At 45.4% G+C, this 11,233-nt stretch overlaps 1 long non-coding RNA gene across 1 annotated transcript in view; it reads left to right on the top strand.

Moving 5' to 3' along the window:
* The first annotated feature begins 90 nt into the window (after positions 1 to 90).
* The window catches only part of LOC311595407, a 30,377-nt gene continuing 19,234 nt past the window's right edge, over positions 91 to 11,233 (top strand). Inside the window, exons 1-2 of the long non-coding RNA XR_014778428.1 lie at positions 91 to 341; positions 9,908 to 9,973. This is a non-coding gene — a long non-coding RNA (uncharacterized lncRNA). The remainder of the gene's footprint in view (positions 342 to 9,907; positions 9,974 to 11,233) is intronic.

The raw sequence follows: 11,233 nt of genomic DNA, 5'->3' as shown, positions 1-11,233 counted from the left end.
ACCAGCAACCGCCTAGGGGCGGGGCGGGCGGGGCGGGGCGGAGGGGGCGGGGCGGAGTGGAGGGGGCGGAGCCTGCGTGAGCTCCAAGAAGGCTGCGCCTGCGTGAGGGGCGCTGCCGGAGGGGGCGGGGGCCTAAGAGCGCGCCCCGGGAAGTACGCCTGCGTGCTACGGAAGAGGCGGGCCTTAGAGTGCCACTCAGAAGAGGCGCCTGCGTACTATTGGGAGGGGCCTAGGGAGCCCAGAGAGGGCGCCAAGAAGAGTGCGCCTGCGTACTGAGGAAGAGGCGGGGCGCCCTGGTTAGAGGCGAGGACCAGAAGGGAGGACGCGCCTGCGTGCTACGGGTAGGGGCTGTGTCGCGCCGTCTATCCTCTGGGTACCCTGTCCTCGGTGCTCTAGTTTTACAATCCCTCACCAGGACAACCTCAGACTCATCCCTTCTGTCCTTCCGTTGATTACCTAAGAATATACGGAGCTTGTCTAAACAGACACTCCAGACAAACGTTTCAGAAAATGAAACTCGTTTTGGGGATTGCCAAACGTGATCTGTTGGTTTGTTTGTTTAATGGCCCCTGAAAAACATGAGTACTGTGTAAGAAGACTGGCAAAGACCAACCAGGTGGAGGTCTCGAATACAAAAGGTGAAAGCTAAAACGTCTAGGTGAATGAAACAAATTACCAGCTACACACAGCAGGAAATAAAAGTATAGGATTCATGACGTTAAAACCTGGAATCTGTAGCATTAAACTAGGTCGAGAAGTGTTCCAACTTTATTTTGAGAAGGAATGACTCGTGAGGAAACAGGTTTGAAACCGACTTTCAACTTCCTGAACACTATTTGGGCAGACTTTAAACAGACATTCCTTAGCACCACTGTGAAAGAAAATACTAGAGTATAAAGACTGAGCTTCAGCAACAGTGCAAACTTCATCACAAACTATGCAAAACTAAAAACATCCTTAAAAGATAGTCAATTTAGTTTTTACATAGTCACTTATGCTATCTAGACATGTATGTACCTCCGCATGATCAGTCATGATTTTTATACAAATGTACTCTGCATTTTTCATTTGTCATCTTCGAAACATTTCTCGTGCTTTTACATATTGTTTTGTTTGGTTTGGTTTTTGGTTTTTCAAGACGAGGTTTCTCTGTGACAGCCTTGGCTGTCCTGGACTCCCTTTGCACACCAGGCTGGCCTTGAACTCACAGAGATCTGCCTGCCTCTGCCTCCCCAAGCACTGGGATTAAAGCGGGCACCGCCACCTGGCTCCCTCATGACATTTTTAATACGTGTGTATGAATGAAAATGAGGACATAACCACACCTAAGTATGGTTGGGGAGAGTGGTTTTATTATCAATATGAGGTAGAGCACAGCTAGAGACATCTGGAAGAGTCCAAACTGGACCTGGCTATGGGGGGTAGAGAGGGGCACAAGAGAAGAGAAGAAGAGAGAAGACAAATAGACCAAGAGGGGAACTGAGGACCAAGAGGCCAAGAGGGAGCCAAGAGAGGAGAGCCAAGACAGCGTGTGGCCCAAATGCGGTAAGTTATATAGGTGTCAGAGGCTGAGGGAAGGCGAGCTCAGACCCTGGGCTGGAGAAGTTTAGAGTAGGGGTGAGGTAAGAAGTCCTGGTAGTATAGTGTGTGTGTGTGTGTGTGTGTGTGTGTGTGTGTGTGTGTGTGTAAGACTGGAGCTCATGTAGCCCAGGCTCATACTCCCCATGTAGCTAAGGATGACCTACAACTCCCAGTTCATTCAGTTCTATGCCTTGTCTTGTTTTTGCTGTCTTAGTTATAATTTTGTAGAAGGACACATCGTCCCAGGGAATCAGTATGTAATCTGATTCTTAGCACTAGATAGATCCTCAAGTGTGAAGTTGGCCGAGCTTGGTGTTGCTGCCCTATAAGCCCAGCGCTGGGGAAGCAGATGCAGGTGGATCTCCGTGAGTTGCAACCTGGTCTCCATTGCAAGTCCCTGGCCAGCCAGAGCTACAAGATGAGACCTTATCTTAGAAACAAACAAGTGTGGTTAATACTACTAAGAAGACAAGCAAAGGCTCCACCTGTAAAAATTAAGAGGAGGGGTCACAGTTTTGTAGTCTTGGGTACAACCACCGGATGAAGGGTTAACTTGAAATAGCCTCTCTTATGTAATTCAATAGGGTGATGCAAAAGGGTAAAAATGTACCTAGTTGCTGAGTTCGTATCTTCCATAGGGTTCTTTTGTTTTGGTTTGTTTTGTTGAAACAGGGTCTCTCTGTGTACCTTTGGCTGTACTGGAACTCACTCTGTATGTAGATCAGGCTTGCCTCAAACTCAGATCCTCCTTCCTCTGCCTCCTGAGTGCTGGGCCACCACCACCCAGCCTCTGTAGGATTCTTATGAGAAAAGCAGACTCTTGGTTTAAGGCCAGCTCAGATTTCTGAACCTTCAACTTATGTCTATACTTTTTCCTAAAACCTTTGTGCTGTTGGAGAAATGCATTCAACATGATGCTAGGTCAGGTCCCAACTCTTTTCCAATAGCTTCATCTTTCCCAGTTCATTTTTTTTTTAAAGGACAAGCATACCTTTTACTCACCAAGAATCATAATGTGATGCATTATTTTGAAGTGCAAGAAGCTCAAGGAACTATACCAACTTTTTATCAATTGAAAATATTGAGCGGAACTGAGAAAATGCCTCCTCACTGGGTAATAAGTTGTCTTGCTAAATGACATACAAATAACTGCTTTCAACAAGATATGCTATAAACGGCAGGAACTGGGTATTCACACTGCTCTTTAGAGAGATCCAGCGTGCCATACCACAACAAGGGAATGCTGCCTTCAGCAAAACTTCACTTAATGTTTTTGTTTTGTTTTCTTTTAATTCTTACAATCACATCATACACAAAATGATGCAACAATGTTTCTCAAATTTACCCATCATCCTTTTGATTTTTTTTTTTTTTTTTTTTTTTTTTTTTTTTTGTCTATATGATCTGTAATTGCTAGCAAATTCCTTCTACATTATTCTGGGGTTTATTCAGTCCCCCAGCAGTTTTTGTTTGAGCCACGAACCTTAATGAAGCAACCTGCATGCTCTTGGTAAACTTTTTAAGGAGGGATAATTTGAAGAAAGGATAGAATGAATCAAAAATATGTTTAGTTCTTAGTGACTAACTGGGCAACAGACCAATTTTTAAAAAAAAAACATAAAAGGAGCCTACTTTCCTGATTTCAAGAAAGAGGTTGTTTGAAGGCTGAGATTGTTCCAAGGGTGAGATTAGGGCTAGAACAGTGTGCCTGGCATGCATGTGGCCCTGGCTTTGAGCCACAGTGCTGGGAAAGAGGGGAAGACTGTGGGCTATTTCTAGCTGTAAACAAATCGATGCAAGCTAGGCATAGTAGCACATGCCTGTTACAGGATATTTGATCCTACTGTGAACCTGAGATTGTGTTGTTTGCTGGGGAAAAAAAAAACCTGTTTCTAGTTTTGGTGTGGTTCATCCCTAGTACACACCTTTAATCTAAGACTTTTCTGCTTGAGAATTGTAAACAGGGTTAAATAAAGTTAAGCCTAAATCAAGAGGTAGAGCAAGCCACCAGTTGACAGGAAATGAACATAGGAAAAATCCACAGAATCTCTGTGAGTTCAAGGCCAGCCTGGCCTACATAGTAAGTTCCAGGACCGCCAAGGCCACACAGAGAAACCCTGTTGTGTGTGTGAGAGGGGGAGTAAATAAATAAAACAAATATTCAGTGCAAAACATGTGCAGAAACAACAGTGAGAGCCCAAAGGACAAAGCTTCCGACCATACTGAGGCAAATCTAGGAAGGAGATGAAGGTTAAGCTAAACCATAAACGACCAGCAGGAACAGACCCAGCTGCAAGGCAGGAGGAGAAGTAAAGAAACACAATTCTGAGAGCAGAGTGCAAGCGAAGCCCTGAGACGGCCCCTTCTCTACTTCCTCTCCATACAGTGGTACCCCTTCTGATGTACTGAAGTCCCTACTCCCTCCTCCAAGTGCATCCTATTGACCTAGCTCTTGTCTCTGCAGCTTAACTGGGACTCGAGTTCTCTCCGTGCTGCTGCTCTTGAAGGTTTTTTTAAAATTACACTCCAACCAATTTTTATTTGGTATTATTACAAAAAAAACTTATATGAACTAAAACTCAGAACTGTACTGGAAACAGTGGTGTTCTAATAATCACAATACCGATTCCAAGATTTAAATGTGAAGATTTCCTGTAAGGTGTCTGGAAAGATCTCAGCCATTGTTACTTTTAACAGTACCTTAACACATCTCCATCACCCAACAGCAGCAATGAATCCAGGCATTACCGTCCAACCCAGGGTGGCAGTCCTCAGCATGGCGCAATCAAATACAGTCTTAGCATGGCCATGACCAGTGCGCTAGCCTTCACCACAGGCCTGGGGTGCTGATGGCCAGCGGCCCACACTGCACAGGCTTTGTGTCTCCCCGTATCTTGGCTGCTCACATATTTGTGTCCAACAAAGATTTCAGTGCAGCAGTTAAATACAAACAACCAGACCACAGCGAGAAAAAGTCTCTTGTAGCTTTTAAGAACGTAGTCTGGTTAATGAACTTATGAACCCCAAATTTACCTTAAAATTATAGAAATATACAGGGCAGAATTTTTTTAAAAGTGAGAAATCTGCCGCTCGGTGGTGGCACATGCCTTTAATTCCAGCACTCGGGAGGCAGAGGCAGGTGGATCACTGTTAGTTCAAGGCCAGCCTGGACTACAAAGCAAGTTCAGGGCAGCCAAGGCTACACAGAGAAACCCTGTCTGGAAAAACCAAAAAACAAACAAACAAACAAACAAACAAACAAAAAAGTGAGAAATCTGAGTTCCCCTTTTATATCTTGGTTTTCTCTCTAATTCCCTGAGTGACATAAGACAAATAGGTAACAGGATTGTCACCAAATTCCGACAGTTTTTCTTGGCACTGACTATCTTTGGTATGGTGTTACCATTTTCTGATTATCACAGGATAGGAATCTTCAATCATTGTAGAAGTATCTGCTTCTTTCCTTTGCTGTCTTACTGACAGTCTGTCACAGCCCCAATTCTAGCTAGGGGTAAACAGTGAGAAAGGATCTAAAAAGTCTTAAAAGTCAGCTTCAGCTTCAGCCCCAGGGTTGTTCAGCCTTTCTGCTGTGGGAGCTCAAGTCTCTTCTGAGGGCTGAGGGTGCAGTTGGTGGCTGGGATCTGTTCTTGTGGTCCTGCATAGCTTAACGGAGTTGCCTAGTGAAGCCGGGTAGGAGCAGAGCTCCAGGGAAACAGCCAGCCGGAGCCACTCCCAGATACAAAGTTACTGTCAGTATCAGACTTCTGCCAGCACACTGAGAGCTGCAGGAAAAGATTTCTGAGTGTTGATGACCTTGGCTGCAGTTGGAGCTTCAGTCCTTCCTCCTACCCTGAGCTCTTGCTGTGACCCTGACCCACCCTCCGTGCCTATGTGAGAGTCTAGCCCATCAGCCAGGGCTAGCCCCAACCTTACCGCTAATTCTGTAGCCTCAGCTCCATTCTAGCTGGCAAGACAGAACAAGTAATTGTCTAGTCTCAGTAGGTATTAATCATATATGACTGACCACATCTCTCACAAACTCTTTTATTTTTATTTTTATTTTTTTTAAGTGGCCAAATCAATTTTATTCTTATTTCTAGAGTGTTCCAACTCTACAGGGTGTGCTCTAGGCCTTCTGTCACCCACTCACTCACTTACTTCATACCTAGTGGGTTCCAAACAGTACATCCAGTGCTGGGGATGAAGGCATGAGACATAAAGCCCGCCTCTTTGCTGTTCACAAACTGTCTCTCTCTCTCTCTGTCTCTGTCTGTCTCTCTCTCTCTCTCTCTCTCTCTCTCTCTCTCTCTCTCTCTCTGTCTCTCCTCCCCCATCCCTCCCCGTGTCTCTTCACAACAGTAGAACAGTGGCTAAGACAGTGAGCTTATTAGCTATGGCCTGATGAGACACCCTAAATGCAGTACTCTGGTAGTGCATTTTCTATCACTACCCAGATGGTGTCAGATGGGGCCAGGTTACTATCAGTTGCAAGCAGACTGTTAAAGAAGAGTCAGGTCTCCTATAAGCAGAAGTCTATCAGGTCGTACATGGAACAGGGAATTCTTACACAGCCTCCCTTTCACCCCCACCTAAGTCTTGGGCACCTCTAGGCCTTGTTCAGACCCTGGGGAGAGTGCCTGCTGCAGAGGCCCTGTTGCTATCCCATAATGTTTGGAGGACCCTCTGGTGCTTCTTTCAGAGCCCTCTAGAGCAACTCGCCTTGCAACAATCTAGTTTATACTATACTCAGTTTCAAAGCTGCTTACCCAAACTGCAGACATGCTCAGTGTGGAGAACACTTGCCTACCATGGGCAAAACCATGGGTACCATCTCAAGCACTGAAAGAAACAAAGACAGGCAAAGCAGAAAAGTAAGAGACAAAAAACAGAGCTGTCTTCCCACATATCACTAATGCGATGCCCACACAGGAGCTCCTGGCCACCTCCTCATGTACTCAGCTTCAAAGCCTTCTTCTCACCATGTGGTTAGGATGCATCCTTAGTGACAATGTGTGCTCTACAAGATGACTAGCCCAGATTCCAGAGCTACTGCAGTGCCCTCAGCGCTCACAGCTCCTAGGATCACCCTGCCATCCATCCTCACCGTGGAATCCACTGCATCCCTGGTGTGGAGTTCGGTGAGATCGTTCTAACCCGGGATGGGCTCCACCTCATCCCCAATCCCTCTGACTCCTGAGCATCTACCCCAGTGCCTCTCAGCCTTCCTAACGCCGCGACCCTTTAATGCATTTCCTCATGTTGTGGTGACCCCCAACCATAAAATTAATTTCGTTGCTACGTCTGCTACTGTTGTGCAGCTGTATATCTGTGTTTTCTGATGATCGTAGGGTACCCTTGTGAAAATGTTATTCAACCCCCCTAAGAGAGTCATGGCCCACAGGTTGAAAAGCACTGATCTAGACACTATAGTCACTGACTCTGTGCCTCCCACTCCATCTTAGGTTCTTCCTACATAGACCCAGCATGCTTTGCTGCTAACCACTCATAAGACCTTATCCGGGTCTCTTTCACTCCCCCACTTCCAGCCCCACCCCAAATCCTACCTGCTTCTGGTTTCTTTCTCCTGTTCTTACCCCAGGCCTGACCTCAACCCTCATGGTATAGAACTTCCTCTTGATTCTCTGCTAAAGCCAAGCACGAATACATCTTTCGAATCCCATGATTTCTGATTGGAAAATCCCTTCCCATTGTTTTCAGACTGAGGCTGCTGTGGCTCTGGTTTCTGTTGGGTTCTCCCACTGTTCTCTACTACAGGGTTAGTAATAGGCTTCATGCCGAGGCTTGGCTTTGCTTCTTGCCCAGAGTAACTTCTCATACTTCCAGTCCAGTCTAAGTCCCAGTTCCTATTTGGAGAGTCAGTCTTGTGAGTGCAGTTCTCTGGGCAGCCCCACAAGGAGCCATCTAAAGAGTGACATTACAGAGATCTAATATTCCATCCTAAGGGTCTCCCTTCCTGAAGCCTGAATCACATCCTCAGGAGCAGGCTGAATGATGTGTCTCTGAATCTGAGGGTTGCTGTGTGTACATCCTACTTTGACATGGTCCAATCATATTATCATGATTTATTTTGGTTAAGTTAGCTTACTATTCTTGCCATTCTAAATAGTAAACACTTTTCCATTTCCTTTAGATAGCCAATCTATGAGCCGAAATACCTCTTTTCTTTTGAGTCCCTATTAAAAATAGCCCTCTGATGCATCATTGTGGAAGTCAGGCATCTTGCATCCATGTATCCATCCATCTAGCTGTTCACTCATTCAGTCAGGCAGGTGTGTGTGTGTGTGTGTGTGTGTGTGTGTGTGTGTGTGTGTGTGGTGTGAAGGGTTGAACCCAGTGCTTTGCACATAGCAGGCAAATATTCTACTAGTGCACTATAATGCCAGTCCTCCTTTCACATTTATTTTAAGACAGGATTTAAGTTGCCCATACTAAACCTATTAAACAATCTATGTTCTAGGTAGGCCTTGAACTTGTGACCCTTTTGCCTCAGCTTCCTGCGTAGCTGTGATTACAGCCCTATGCTACCACACCCAACTTCATTGAGTCAATTGATATTGACAGAATGACTGAGTCTGTGTATCACCCAGTGAGGGACCTGGGCATACACTGTATATGAGCAAGATGATGATGTTGCACATGTTCTACTGGGGCATTCGAAGCATTGCATATGGGTTGGGCAAAGGGCAGGGGAGGACGGCTTCCAGAGGCATGATGACTAAGCAGAAGCTGAAGGGCAAGTGGATGCTTTCACAGACAAGGGAGAGATATGAAGAAGTAGGGGAGGTGCTCCAAGGAAAGAGAGGGCTGGCTGTTAAGAACTTGAAGAAGCCTCAGCATGTGTATTAGCACCCATGTGCAAGCCCAGCACTGGGAGGTGGAGTCGGGATGAGGACCTCCAGGCCATCCTCACCTACATAATTAAGTTTGAGATCATTCGGAGCTACATACATGCGCACATACAAACATACTTATAAGCCACATAATATACATGTAGTGTAGACATACACACATGAAAGCATGTACATAAATCTATTGTTTATAAAATTATCTGTATTACCTGTAGGCCCAGTTAGCAATCAATTAAGACACTGACACTTGTTATATTTTAAGATAGCCTTAGTTAACCTGGGACAGGGCAGATATCAATCCTCTAAACTACCTCCCATAGTGGGGCAGGCATGGGATCCCTGTCTCAATCCCATGCCATCTGTTTCCAATAACTTCTATCAGGCTACCTCCCATCTATATTCCCAAATACTTGCTCATGTTCTTTATCTGGCCTGGATTTTCCATCCATGCCACCAGCCATGTGCTTCTCCTCCAGCTAACCCATGGTGGCTTCCTCTCTTCACTTAGGGTCTCTCTCCTTTCTCCCCTTGGCAGTCCTTCTTCTTCCCAGAATTCCTTCCTCTCTTAGCCCCACCTATCTCTTCCCTGCCCAGGTGGGATGGCTTTTTATTAAGCAAAAGTTGGGTCACAGAGACAGCAAGCTGTAATTAGCATCAAAATACATCAGACCATCCCCCAACATATACCTTATAACACATATGCGTACACATACAAATACACACATGAACATGTATATGTACCACATAACACACATGCATATGCTCCCATGACATATACATACATACATGAACGTGTACAGAACCACATAACACATACATGGTATAAGCATACACGCACACATGAGAGCATTTACATATAACACATACAAGCATGCATAAGAATGCACGCACACGCACACACACACACACACACACACACACACACACACATACATAACCACAACAAAAATGAAGCCCCAGAGCTGAGATGTCTGGATAATACTATGTACCAGGGAAGTCGTGGGAATTGGAGGCAGAGTTTTGAAACAGGTTGGCCAGGAAGTATCTTAGGAATTCATCTAAGCCTGAATGACAGGGCAGGGCAGACCTGGCTTCTGCTGTCCTTGTTGACACCAGGCAAGAATCAACTTCTGACTTTACCTACAGTGAGCAGACACAATGCTGGAATCTACAAGGCTTCTCTGGATCTTAAAGTTTGCCTTTGGTCAGAGTTAAAAAATGTAATTTGCCATTATTAATCTCCCTCTCAAAAGCTAAGAAGGAGACAAAGGCAATACTGTACACACCCAGCTAATCCAGTGTGTGGATCCAGCAGGTAGTGGCGGTGGCAGCCTGTTTGTCCTGACTAGAAGAGCCCTGCCTGCTGCAGTCCTTCATCTTGACACTGAGCTAAGCAGCAGTGCTCAGGGTGTGTTTGATTTAGTAAAATCACCAGCTTGGGTCCCTTTGTTTTGCAGTGTGAAATCCCCACCTACTCTTCCTGGGAAAGCAAGAAGCTGCTACAGTCCTGAGTGAAATGATAGGTATGTTGAGTAAGTACAAAAATCTTCCTTTGCATGAGAAGATTTCAGCTGAGAGCCAGAGTCTCCGGTGGACCCCCCACTATCTACAATCGTGCTCCCCTCTTCCGTGTCCTTGGAGAGCACAATGGTGAAGCCCTGCTTTTACTGCTTACAACTTCCTGTCAACAATCTTCAGATTCGAATGTTCCCATCACCAACATAATACGATGGCAATAATTATGATGGTAACACTGTGTGTGTCTGTGTGTGGGTGTGGGTGTAGGTAAGTGTGTATGTGCAGGTGGGTGTGTGTGTAGGTGTGTGGGTGAAGGTGGATGTAAGTGCTCACATGGAAGCCTGAAGTTGATGTCAAGTGTCTTCCAATATTATGCTCTACTTTATTTCACTGAGGCAGAGTCTCTTGCTACATCCTGGAGGAGTGTCTAGCTGGCTAGTGTGCCCTGGAGGAGTGTCTAGCTGGCTAGTGTGCCCTGGAGGAGTGTCTAGCTGGCTAGTGTGCCCTGGAGGAGGCTGTGATTTCAAGGTGGCCGCCCTGTGCTCAGACTTTGATGTGGATGCTAGGGTCCTGAACTGCAGTCCTGACACTTGCATCACCAGCATTGTTGAGAACTGACTCTTTCCTAGATCCTGTTCTTCTACGATAAGTGCACTAAGAAAAATGTATGTTTATTTGTTTGTTTGCTCCTTTTTAAATTTTTGTGTGTGGTGCTATGGGTTGAACCTGCTCTACACTTTGTTGTTGTTTTTTTTTTTTTTTCTCTCTCTCCTCCTCCATGTCTCTTCATTCTGCTCCAGGGTCAGGCTTTCCCACATGACTCTCTTGGGCTCACTCCTAGCTAACCATGCTGCCTCAGGGCTCTTCAGGGATGTTTGTAGAAATCTTAATATGTAAGTCATGAGAGAAGTACAGAGTGCTACAGAGACTACCACATCTTTCCTACTAATTGCTCTCAGGAAGACAACATCTCTCAGATGCCCCACTTCCTCAACCTTAAGATGAGGTTAAAAGTTCAAATTGCCAAAAGACTGCCTTGAGAACTAGGTGAGATAACATTCTTAAAGCACAGTGTCTAACATGCAATAGGCACTCAATATGTCTTAACCTCTCTAATTATCTAATGAGGCCAGACTCTAGCATTTTTATTCTGTATATGCCCAATAAATGTGTGTGCGTCTTTTGCCACACATCGGCTTTGTACACAACCCTGTCCAGGCCGTAACTGTAACAATAGTGCACTGTATTCTTTGCCCTTGCTTACG

Source organism: Acomys minous (genome assembly GCF_964271855.1).
Source record: "Acomys minous genome assembly, chromosome: 4".
In the NCBI taxonomy this organism is placed as follows: domain Eukaryota; kingdom Metazoa; phylum Chordata; class Mammalia; order Rodentia; family Muridae; genus Acomys; species Acomys minous.
The sequence above is the reverse complement of the archived record's forward strand: the minus strand, read 5'-3'. Positions and strand labels throughout refer to the sequence as shown.